The following is a 13,789-nucleotide window of genomic DNA, read 5'->3' on the forward strand; positions in this document are numbered from 1 at the left end:
GCATGAAATATACAAGGGCCATGTGTATGCGTATTTTGTACCGCGTGCACGCGTTTCAATAACATCCACACAGAGCAAACTTCTTTTTCGTTTACTTCCCAAATACTGCACGCCTCATGTTTCCAAGCCAGAGAGGCAAGGCACAGTGAACAGCAAAACATTGCAGTCTATAGAATAAAACTAATCCTTAATTTGTTAATATTGCTGTTGTGTCGCGGCTAAGATAGATAGATAGATAGATAGATAGATAGATAGATAGATAGATAGATAGATAGATAGATAGATAGATAGATAGATAGATAGATAGATAGATAGATAGATAGATAGATAGATAGATAGATAGATAGATAGATAGATAGATAGATAGATAGATAGATAGATAGATAGATAGATAGATAGATAGATAGATAGATAGATAGATAGATAGATAGATAGATAGATAGATAGATAGATAGATAGATAGATAGATAGATAGATAGATAGATAGATAGATAGATAGATAGATAGATAGATAGATAGATAGATAGATAGATAGATAGATAGATAGATAGATAGATAGATAGATAGATAGATAGATAGATAGATGCGCAGAAAAACGCCAAATACACCGCCATGCATGCGCACACCACAATTGACGCCCGCAGCTTGGATGGATACGTGCTTTTCTGGTCTTCGTGCCCTGTGGAGGGGCTGCTGTATGTATGGGGGAAGGCTGCAGTGAACATCCGCCTGCCCTACTCAGACTTGAGCTTTTGATCCGTGATCTCCTTTGTTATCGCTTGAGGATCGAGCCTCGCTCTTTTATATGTCAGTCTGCAATTTCTCTGCTGCAGAATTTTAATCTTCAGCTGTTTCATCTCCCCTTGGGAAACATGAAGCATTTCTTTGTAATGCTGCCGTGTAGGTGATGCAACTATCACATCTTCAACAACTTATTCAATTTGAACACATATGAAGGCCGGAGTACCCCAGGATCTCGTTTATGGTCGCTTTATTTGCAGCTGGAACGAGCACTGCACAGTTCAGACCTACTGGTTTTACTCGCTGCACTGCATATAGCAAATACAAATAACAAAAGAAAAGGCACGAATGCAAGAAAAAATAGGTCCTTGTGTATTGCCCAAATGACGTTACCTAACCTCGTAGTTGCGAGCTACCCTTTTATAACACAATAGGGCAACCGATAACGAAATCTATGGAGTCGCCTACTTATATAATTTCAACGAATAGCAAACGGTGTGTTGTTTTCCTATTCGCGCTCCGCACCAGTGGTATCAATAAGCACAAGAATGTGTATCACTGGATTTTGCAGGTGTTTTACAAATGCGTCAAGCACTGTCGGACAACTTCCGGGTCGCAGCCTAGTCCGGTCGAAACAATTCGGCGAGAAGTGCTCCTAACGTATGTGTGTGATCGCCGTCTTTTGGCTTCCAGACTTTCCGTCGAACAGCCCGCCCCGACGTGCTTCGAATACTTGGGTCCTTAAGAAACCGGTTAGGAAAAAAAAAATGACCTTCAGATGTGAAATCAGAAAAAAGATTGCAAGCTGTCAGCATGTGTTCCGGCATGTAGAGAAGTCTTCATCAAGCTCGAAATGTTCTGCTTACAACTGAAACTTCATCCCAGAGTACCTTTTCGCTCGATCTATGCAGCCGTAAGCAACGCACGATGTACCCAACAGCGTCCGAATGGCACCACGCCATAGAACAGCCGGAACATCTATGCGGCCGCTACAGCATGCGTTGCGGAAGGCGCGCTTTCTGCCTATGGCAAGATGGCGGCGCGGCCTCAGCTGAGGGGCGCCTCCTCCACTCCAGCAAATTTAATTTAACCTCCTTGGTATTATTGCACTGTACCATACATGTTGCCAAAAGTTTAGTTCCGCAAGTGTTGTGGGCTAAAGAGGGCAATGTTTTTTTCATTCATAATAATAAAAATGTCACAGTTCACCGCAAGGGCGAAGCAATGAACGCGATAGCAACAAATTGTAGTGTTACACGAAGTGAGGCTGGTAGCTAACTGTTTTGTATCCAATCTCACGTAACTACAAAACGCTGGTGTAAGAGAATACGGCCGCTCCAGGGAGAGATGCTCTCCGCACAGTCACTTCGCGTTGAGAGCGCAGCACATAGAAGGGTATACGAGCCGCCCTCTGTGACGGCTTTCGAGATAGCGCGCGCGCCAGCGATCGCGACCGCGCCCTTAGATTCAAAGTGGCTGCTCGCGCGACAACCCCCCGCCCCGCCCCCCACCTCGTGTCTTTTCATGGTCGTTAAAGACGGGCGGGGCTTTTCCTGTCTGCTTCGACGGCAGGCCTCCCGAGCGGCGTGATGTTATCGCATGCACCCTCCGAGCGACCGAAATTGGCCGGCTCGTTTGATCTCTGCTTTGGCCGCGTTCGTCGTCCCCGCTCGCGCGCTTTTACCCGCGGTAGAATATACAATGTGCGGGGGGATCTTTATCAATTTGGACTTCATACCGGAAGGACATGACGGCGACGGCAAAAAGCCGTCGAGACTGTCCACATAATTGCTGCCGCATTAATAATAATAATAATAATATCTGGGGTTTAACGTCCCAAAACCACGATATGATTATGAGAGACCGTAGTGGAGGGCTCCAGAAATTTCGACCACCTGGGGTTCTTTAACGTGCACCTAAATCGAAGTACACGTGCCTCAAACATTTTCGCCTCCATCGAAAATGCAGCCGCCGCGGCCGGGATTCGATCCCGCGACCTTCGGGTCAGAAGTCGAGCGCCATAACCACTAGACTACCGTGGCGGGGCGTTTTTTTTTCTTTCGCGCATTTGAAACGGGCGAAACGGGACAAAAAGGCATTGAATCGGCATAAAAAGTTTCATATTAAGGGCATAATTTATTTTACTCGCATGCATTACATATATCATTTGTTTAAGATGTTGCATGCGCACAACAGAAAGTTATCTAGAGCTTCCTGCGATGGAAATCGACATGAAAGATAAACTACAAATGCCGTTATGGACAAGATTTTAAAACGTTGACGTTCATTAATAACTATTCATTATAGCTGTCGCTACCAGTTGTAGTAAAAATTGAGATCTTTAAGATCATTTGTATCCACCCGATTCTCGGCCAATCCCCCTGAGTGTGCGGGTGCCCATATTACCAGCAGCATCATTATAACCATCATTACTCCATTGGTGTTGCTACGAGGTCGTTCGGTACCCCAAGAAAGACGCGTTCGAAACTGGAAAGAATTTCATAACCAAGCACTTCACACACGCGTGTTGGACGACGAGATTTAACTGACGAACAAGAAGAGCAGCGCATTGAGCTTGAACAAACATTGCCGTTGGTTGATCGGCAAGCGGTTGTGGGACGCCACAGCTCCAGGATATCTTTGGATTCAGTGCGCAAACTGTGAAGAGCGGGTTCTTGAAGATTGCGCGGGTGCTCACGAAGTGAGCTTCAAGTTCTGCTCCTGCAAGAGCGACACTACTTAAATATTTGTTTTTTTGAAACTCTCGTCTTGCTCCATGCTGCGTCTCGTTTTGCCCCGCAGGTTGGGGCAGAATGAGACATTTGTTATTTATTTTCCTCATTTTTGTTAAAGAGCGCGAACAGGGCCATGTATATGTATACCGCGCACCTTTTACCAAGAATGTAGTTCCTCTACGGTTGTTTTATTGTACCAAATGACACACACACACACACACACACACACACACACACACACACACATATATATATATATATATATATATATATATATATATATATATATATATATATATATATATATATATATATATATATATATATATATATATATGTCGACTATTCGCACATTTTAGTGGTATTTTACACTGCCTTACCTTACACCCATTCGACACTTCTATTTGCGGTGCGGGCGTGTGTTCTGTGTTTCTATACTAGAGAGCTGTGTAATTAAAGTTCCCTATTTCATATTTTTATGGTGTTTTAACATTATTTGCGACAGTTTCTTCCTATGCATGCGGTCTTATACTAGCGCCTGCCTGAATGTGCTCTTGCTAGCTCTTTGTCTGCTTCGTTCGCTACACCTGCTACTATTATTGTTTTCGTCTTATCGCATATTCCTCTCCCACTTGCACCATAATTATTAGTTGCCATTGATACACGATGATTGAGTGTGCAGTACTCGCGGATTCAAACGCGACATCAAAGTTTTAGTATAACAAATTGTATGCGCAACTGCTCGCAATAACCACGTCATGTCGCGACGAATCTGGTCTCTAAAGATAATGTTGGCTCTGATCTACTCTCTCGAGTCAAAATCACGCTGATATGACTGAAGCCGAAGGCTCTAGAAACAACAACATGTGCATTACTTAGCCCTTAGTCGTTTTATTTCAATCCGTGAGTAGTGTATTTCTTTGCTGCCGTAATAATAATCAAAAGCAAGAAGCACCCTGCATGGGACAAATCTCGCGTGGTAATTCAGCAGCTACCACCAACGGCACGTGGCAAAAAACAGCAATTTCGAGCGCAGCATCGGTGATATACCGCTAAATAGTATGCGACAGCTAGTGATCTAGCCTAATTCATTGTCGCGATCGCTTCTCTTATATGTGTCTATACATTGATCATCTCGCGTTAACTTCGCGGGATAACCCATGAAGCTTGGTAGCTTAGTATAGAACAGGGGTCTTCAAACTTCTGCCTGTGGACAGCATCCGACCCGTGGAGGGCGTCCGACCGGTACTCGGTCGGCAGTGGCGCTACTTGTGACAGCTGGCTCGAAGGTGGGCAGTGTACACCAGCAAAGCCTTCACTGCGTCTCCATCTGAGATCAGGGTTTCACTACAGAACCTCGAGCTATTCTTCCAGAGAGCAGGCTGCGCTGAAGCAAACATACCAGGCTTCTTCTTCGTCCGAGGTATGCAGCGCCGACGAATCGAGGAGCCTTATATTGCCACGCCCACTTTTTGTCCTATTTTGATGTTTTTTGGGTTTGACCAGCAAGGGCGATTATCAACGCTCGACGCTGCCCGCGAAGCAGTGTTCGAGAGACTTCTCGATTGTAGTAGATTGTTTTGTTAAGATTTCGCGCCGCACGCGAATGTTCCAGCTTTATCGAGAGATAACGCCGCCACCAGCGATATCGCTGGAAAGTTCCATAGCACCTGTATAAAAAGCGACGCACTTGACCGCTTGTCAGTTGATCGACGGACGACGCCCTGTTCGCCGCTATCATTGTACAGCGTGTATTGCTGTAGTTCTAGTTCTCATTTTCCGGCCATAAGTTCGGCCAAATAAACAGTTTCATCCTGCAAACGCCGACTGCTGTCTTCGTCGACGTCACGACCACGTGACATCTGGTGGAGGCGCTGGGTAGAAGGGACTACAACCAGAGTACGGGCTCCTTCCCGAAAACGCCAGGCAGCCGAAGACCGTCACATCTACCGCCGAGACGATGACAGACCCCCTGCCACCTAAAACGGTCGTCATGCATCAACCGAGGGAGCCGCCGACATTCCGTGGATCACCATGCGAGGATCCAGAAAGCTGGCTGGAGGCATACGACCGGGTCTCCACGTTCAACAACTGGGACTGCGACGAGAAGCTACGCCATGTCTACTTCGCCCTTGAAGATGGCGCAAGGACCTGGTTCGAGAATCGAGAGTCCACGCTAACATCATGGGACCTCTTCCGCACCGGATTTCTCCACACCTTCACGAGCGTCATCCGGAAAGAAAGGGCTGAAACCCTTCTCGAGACCCGTGTACAGCTCCCCAATGAGAACGTCGGACTGTACACCGAAGAAATGACTCGCCTATTCCGCCATGCCGATCCAGCCATGTCCGAAGAAAAGAAAGTTCGCTTCCTGATGCGGGGAGTGAAGGAGGAACTCTTCGCCGGACTTGTGCGCAACCCGCCGAAGACGGTCTCGGAATTCCTTTCGGAGGCCACCACAATCGAAAAGGCACTAGAAATCCGCACTAGGCAGTACAACCGCCGCATTCCTACGACGACCTACGGGGAGGTTCAGGCGCTGCAGTCTGATGACCTGCGTGACACCATCAGAGCGATTGTGCGGGAGGAGCTGCGCAAACTGTTACCTTCGCCGCAGCATCAAGTGGATTCAATCGCCGACGTTGTCCGCGAGGAAGTCCGGCAATCGCTTGGAATTCCCGAAGCACCGCAGGCTCAGCCGGAAGCCATGAGCTATGCTGCTGCAGCCCGACGCAACGCCCCCCCTCCTCGCCCACGTCAAGACGCCGCGCCGCCGCAGCAGTTCCGCCGCCAGGCACCGCCGCCACCACCACCGACGCCATACCGCCCGCCGACAGGACAACGCTGCGCCCCCCGAAAGACCGACGTTTGGCGTGCCCCTGACAACCGACCGCTCTGCTATCACTGCGGGGAAGCCGGCCACACATACCGCCGATGCCAGTATCGACAGATGGGGCTGCGCGGATTCGCCGTCAACGCGCCGCGCCCGCAGCCAGGCGAACGGCCTCGCGACATCGACGACTACCTCACCGGAACAGAGTGGGAAGAACGACGACCTTCCCGCTCGCCGTCGCCCGGCCGCTACATGTCACCGCACCGCCGGCAGTACACCGGCCCAAACCGGGGCCGGTCGCCTAGCCCGTATCCGGGAAACTAAGGGCAGCAACCGATGGAGGTGCGGTTGCTGTACGACGAACTGCCGAAGATCCTCCGCGGCCGCCGACGACGACAACGCGACGAGACCTTCAGAACACGACGCAAACCGGACGGAGCCCTCACGACGAAACTTCGCGGCCCGAAGAAGACCTGACGACGCAACGTCGAAACAGCGGGACAAATCGACGAAGCCGTGATCCAACGCCACGACCTAACCGCAACGCAAGACGACGAACAAGCGACCTCGATGTTCTTATCGACGGCCACAGTGTCACAGCTCTCGTCGACACCGGAGCCGACTATTCCGTCGTCAGTGGGCCATTCGCCACCAAGCTGAAGAAAGTAAAGACCGCTTGGAGTGGACCAGAAATCCGGACAGCTGGAGGCCACCTGATAACGCCGATTGGTGTCTGCACGGCGAGAGTCACCATCAATAACCGCACTTATCCTGCGAGCTTTGTAATCCTACAAAACTGCTCCAGGGATGTGATACTCGGAATGGACTTCCTAAGTGACCACGGCGCCGTTATCGACCTGAGGTCTGAGTCGATAACACTAACCTCAGACAAAGCGCTCCCGCCCCACGCGACGCCAGGAAACCATGCACTGAATGTGATAGAAGAGCAGGTGACCGTTCCGCCACGCTCCAGCGTCATTATTTCTGTCGGCACCGAAAAACCTGCGAACCTTGAATGCGTAATCGACGGCGATCAGCAACTACTCCTGAATCGTCAAATTTGCGTCGCAAGAGGTATCGCCGAGCTGCATGACGGTAAAGCAAAGGTACTGCTGACAAACTTCAGCCACGAATATAGGCACCTCAACATGGGTACGACGGTTGCCTACATCGACGAATGTGTAGCCGCCAGCGATGCTTTCGCCGTCTTCGATGCTGTCGAACCTGCTTCAACGAATAGAGGTCCCGAACGGGATTTTGACGTCAACCCGAGCCTTCCGAAGGTCAAGCAAGATAAGCTCAAAACCCTGCTCCTGCAATACAAGGACTGTTTCTCGTCGTCATCGCGGGTCCGACAAACGCCCCTTGCTAAGCACCGCATTATAACAGAAGAAAATGCTCGACCACTCCGTCAGAGTCCCTACCGGGTTTCCACGCGGGAACGGGAGGCCGTGAAGAAACAGGTCGACGAAATGCTATGCGACGACATCATCCAGCCGTCGAAGAGTCCGTGGGCATCCCCCGTGGTGCTAGTGAAGAAGAAGGATGGGACTCTTCGTTTTTGCGTCGATTATCGTCGCCTGAACAAAGTCACGAAGAAGGACGTGTATCCCCTTCCCCGGATAGACGACACCCTGGATCAATTACACAACGCAAAGTATTTTTCGTCGATGGACCTCAAGACCGGTTACTGGCAAATAGAAGTCGACGAGAGAGACCGAGAAAAGACTGCCTTTATAACGCCAGACGGCCTGTTTGAGTTCAAGGTCATGCCTTTTGGTCTTTGCTCGGCACCTGCGACTGTTCAACGGGTTATGGATACAGTACTGGCCGGCTTGAAGTGGCAGACGTACCTCGTGTACTTGGACGACGTCGTAGTATTTTCCTCAAACTTCGACGAACACCTTCGGCGCCTTGAAGCTGTACTTCAAGCAATCAAGACCTCCGGACTCACTTTGAAGTCTGAAAAGTGCCGCTTCGCGTACGAGGAGCTCTTGTTCTTGGGTCATGTGATCAGCAAGGATGGTGTTCGCCCGGACCCGCGGAAAACAGCTGCCATCGCTGACTTCCCGACGCCCACCGACAAGAAGGCCGTACGCCGTTTTCTCGGCTTGTGCGCCTATTACAGACGTTTCGTCAAGGAATTTTCACGGATCGCCGAGCCACTGACGCAACTCACGAAGGCCGACGTCGAATTCAGGTGGGAAACGTCGCAAGTTCAGGCATTTCAAGAATTGAAACGACGCCTGCAGACGCCTCCGATACTTGCGCATTTCGACGAGCACGCCGAACGGAAATCCACACCGACGCAAGCAGCGTAGGACTCGGCGCCGTCCTTGTGCAGAAGACCGATGGATTGGAAAGGGTCATCAGTTATGCTAGCCGGTCGCTATCAAAGGCAGAAATCAACTATTCCACAACAGAAAAGGAGTGTCTGGCCATCATCTGGGCTACATCGAAGTTTCGCCCCTACATCTACGGCCGGCCCTTCAAAGTTGTGAGCGACCACCACGCCTTGTGTTGGCTAGCCAACTTGAAGGACCCTTCAGGTCGCCTCGCACGGTGGAGCCCAAGACTCCAAGAATTCGACATTACCGTCGTTTACAAGTCCGGAAGAAAACACTCCGACGCCGACTGCTTGTCTCGTGCCCCCGTCGACGCACCGCCGCAGGACGACCACGATGATGACTGCTTCTTGGGAACCATAAGTGCCGACGACTTCGCTGAACGACAGCAAGCCGACCCGGAACTCAGGGGCCTTGTGGAATACCTCAAGGGCAGGACCGCCGTTGTTCCAAAAGTATTCAGGAGGGGATTGGCGTCATTTCTCTTGAAAAACGACGTCCTCGTAAAGAAGAACTTCTCTCCGGCCCGGGCCGACTACCTCATCGTTGTACCTTCGGCACTGCGACCAGAGGTTCTGCAGGCCCTGCACGACGACCCGACGGCTGGCCACCTCGGCTTTTCCCGCACGCTCGCGAGGATACAGGAAAAATACTACTGGCCACGCCTTCCTGCCGACGTCGCCCACTACGTTAAGACTTGCCGAGATTGCCAGCGACGGAAGACACCGCCGACTAGGCCAGCGGGACTTCTGCAGCCAATCGAACCACCTCACCGGCCGTTCCAGCAAATCGGGATGGACCTACTGGGGCCGTTCCCGACGTCGACTTCCGGCAACAAGTGGATCGTCGTAGCAACTGACTACCTCACCCGCTACGCCGAGACAAAGGCCTTGCCCAAAGGCAGTGCCGCCGAGGTAGCCAAGTTCTTCGTGGAGAACATCATCTTGCGTCATGGCGCCCCAGAGGTCCTCATCACAGACAGAGGTACCGCCTTTACTGCGGACCTAACTCAGGCGATCTTAAAATACAGCGAGACGAGCCACCGCCGCACCACCGCCTACCACCCGCAGACCAATGGCCTCACCGAGCGTCTAAATAAGACCATCGCCGACATGCTGGCCATGTACGTCGACGTTGAGCACAAGACGTGGGACGCCGTCCTTCCGTACGTGACCTTCGCTTACAACACGGCCGTCCAAGAAACGACGCAGATGACGCCGTACAAGTTGGTTTACGGAAGGAGCCCGGCGACGACACTGGACGCCATGCTACCGAATGTCACCGACGAGGAAAACCTCGACGCCGCCGCTTACTTACAACGTGCCGAGGAAGCTCGACAGCTCGCCCGCCTGCGCATCAAGACCCAGCAGCACACCGATAGCCGTCGCTACAATCTGCGACGACGCTTCGTGGAATACCAGCCCGGCGACCGCGTCTGGGTCTGGACGCCGATACGCCGACGTGGCCTTAGCGAAAAACTCCTTCGGCGATACTTCGGACCCTACAAGGTTCTTCGACGTCTCGGCGCTCTTGACTACGAGGTCATCCCGGACGGCATTACGAACTCCTAGCGACGCCGCGCACGGCCTGAAGTCGTCCATGTCGTGCGTCTTAAGCCGTTTTTTGCACGTTAGCGAACCTGGGGACTCTACTTTTACCTTTGTTATTGTAATTTATTTATGTATGCACTTGTGTTTTTTTCTCTTCTTTGTTCTTTCGCAAGCATCGGGACGATGCTTTCTCAGAGGGGGGCAATGCCACGCCCACTTTTGTCCTATTTTGATGTTTTTTGGGTTTGACCAGCAAGGGCGATTATCAACGCTCGACGCTGCCCGCGAAGCAGTGTTCGAGAGACTTCTCGATTGTAGTAGATCGTTTTGTTAAGATTTCGCGCCGCACGCGAATGTTCCAGCTTTATCGAGAGATAACGCCGCCACCAGCGATATCGCTGGAAAGTTCCATAGCACCTGTATAAAAAGCGACGCACTTGACCGCTTGTCAGTTGATCGACGGACGACGCCCTGTTCGCCGCTATCATTGTACAGCGTGTATTGCTGTAGTTCTAGTTCTCATTTTCCGGCCACAAGTTCGGCCAAATAAACAGTTTCATCCTGCAAACGCCGACTGCTGTCTTCGTCGACGTCACGACCACGTGACAATATGATCATCGAGACGCCCCGATTGGTCTGCGTTAGCCACACTTAGGAAAGAGCAGTAAAGCTCCTTCCAAAACTCCTTCTTGGCGAACTGCTGCGAGTTTGAAGATAGTATCTATCTATCTATCTATCTATCTATCTATCTATCTATCTATCTATCTATCTATCTATCTATCTATCTATCTATCTATCTATCTATCTATCTATCTATCTATCTATCTGGAGCTGGAGCCAAAATAAGTTCTCTGCTTTATTATCACATTGAACTGTCTGCTTTATTTCTGCTACTGTTTGCACATTTATATTTCGCTTTAGCTTACTGTTCTGCGAGGTGATTTTGAAAACAAATATGTAATCATGTGGGCGCGCACTGAGTATGCAGTACCAAACATCCTGCTTACTGCTTAGTAAAAGAGCGAAATTGAGTTTGCATTAAAATGATGGAAATAATTATGAGCCATCTTAAAGTTGTTAGGAAGGGGATTCGAGAAACATTGCTATACCAAATGATCCGTTTTTCTCATGAGCGTCCCAACGAGCCGTTTCAGTCAATTTTTCATAGACACCAAATATTTTTACTGTCTTACATTAACAAGTAAGTTCAAGATGCTTCATGATTAATTGTCATAGCTATTAAGGGTGCCGCCTGTATTTTGTTTCAATACGAATGTTTGATACAGAACGACTTTTCTATTTTATTTATATATATTTGATTTGTTTTCCCTTTTTAGGCCTCCCTAATTTTTTTACTATTACTAATCGCCAGTTAATCAGACATATAGGTGGCAATACCGTGAATAGCAGCGCTGTGCTGCGACGATTTGTGCAACTTGCCACGCGCTCTCATTTCTTTATTTTGGTGGGATCGGGTTTAAACTGCAAAAACATTATTAGCAGCGCTCGGCTCAAGACACGTCGCGATGTTTCGGAAGCTTCGCGGTTGTTTCAGATTGTTCTGTTAAGATTACGCGCGAATCCCAGCCGCGGCGGCCACATTTCGATGGAGGCGAAATGCTCGAGCTCGTGTACTTAGATATAGGAGCACGTTAAAGAACACCAGGTGGTCGAAATGTCTGGAGCCCTCCACTACGGCGTTCATCATAATCATGTCGTGGTTTTGGGATGTAAAACTGCAACAATTACTATTAAAATTATGCGCAGGACGCGAGCACTGTAGTTCATTCGGGAGCTTACGCGAGCACCATCGGTAACGCTGGAAGGTTCGATCGCAGATGTGACCACGCGTTCCGTCTATGATTAGAATACCGAAGGCCAACGACATTTATTGCCGCTATCAGTGTACAGAGTGCTTTGCTTGTATTATGAGTTACTTAGTTTTCTGGGCACAAGTTTGCCCAGTGAGCAGTTTAGTCTCTACCAGAGTGACTGCCGCCTTCTTTATCCTTACCACCACGTGACAATACAATAGGTATTAGCCATTTCTGGGGTGAACATATTCTCTCGTTGAAGAAAAATTGTTGAAAGATTGCACGTTAGTGAATATACTGATAACGAACCCTTTACGCCAGCAGATAAGTAGACCATGAAAAGTCATTGCAGTTTTATGAGCTCTACGCATACACAGTGCGTCACGAAAAATATCGCCAGCAACGTTGTTGCTACTGTAAGTACACCGGTGATTCGGTATTGCGTGAACGGTCTTTTACAGACAAGGTAAAACTCCGCACCGGTATTTGTGCCATCGTGCGAAGGCTTCGTATTGAAGTTCTTGTGATTAGATCGTAACCCGCTAGCTGGTCGGCAAGCTGAGCAGCGAGTCCCGTCAATTACAAAAATGACAAGCAAGAGCCGCTATCAGTGAAGAGCTGTCCTGTTGAGCAGCCAAAACAAACCACAAGTTCTGTCGGACGTAAACTAATGCACTTGGAGCAAGAAGGACAATACGTTTGAAATACTAACACACATTTCATTAAAATTAAACAAAATTGGTCACATTAAAGAAATTTTCCAGCAAACCTTTTCGTGCACAGGCGTTCGCTACTACATTAGGGGGTCTATAATAACAAATTTGCGAATGTATCGAAATATCTTAAGATACAATTGCCAAGTATCGTATCGGATACAGTTATTGCGGTAGTATCTTGTACCTGTATCTCCAATACATCTTGCCTGAGTATCTTGTATCGTATCGCGATACAATTTCAAAGTATCTTTGCCCATCTATCTATCTATCTATCTATCTATCTATCTATCTATCTATCTATCTATCTATCTATCTATCTATCTATCTATCTATCTATCTATCTATCTATCTATCTATCTATCTATCTATCTATCTATCTATCTGGAGCTGCCCCAATTTCTTAAATGCGAAGCATTTTGTAGTGAACTAAAGGCATTTTGACCGTTTCTATCTACGTATCTACCTATCTAGCCGCCTACGTCTGGGCACTCTCGTGGTCGTATCCTTAACTTGACACATGCCAAAATTTGCATGGGAGGGCAATAGTGCATGACGAACACGACGAAGAGGTTATTACATGAATAGCTTGAGATACTTGTCGCGGACGTCATGAAACCCTTTCCTTCAGTGACGTGAGGCACATACCCGTATGCCATGGCCCATCGAATGCGGGTATGAGCCACAGTTGATTCACAGTTTCTATCACCCCAGGAACGGCGATAACAGACATTCAAAAATCTTTACGTGATCGCATTATGGAGCTTGTGTCGCAGAAAATGCGGGGCAGGCGTCGGCAGTGCTGTCGGCGACGGAAATATCAGAGCGACGGAAATATTGAAAATCACGGTTACAGCCGCAGTCGAACTCGGGAATTCTGCGCGGCAGTCAAGTATTCATCTACAGAACTACGCCAGGGCTTAAAACTGCTTACCCCATGAGGGCGTCATATCGCGGCAACGTCAACTGTGGCAGCAGTGCTTGCTATCTGCGCATGGAACAACGAAATAAACATTACATATTAACTCCTATGACTCGCCAAGCTATGGTCAACCATT

Source organism: Rhipicephalus sanguineus, chromosome 1 (genome assembly GCF_013339695.2).
Source record: "Rhipicephalus sanguineus isolate Rsan-2018 chromosome 1, BIME_Rsan_1.4, whole genome shotgun sequence".
NCBI classification, from domain to species: Eukaryota; Metazoa; Arthropoda; class Arachnida; order Ixodida; family Ixodidae; genus Rhipicephalus; species Rhipicephalus sanguineus.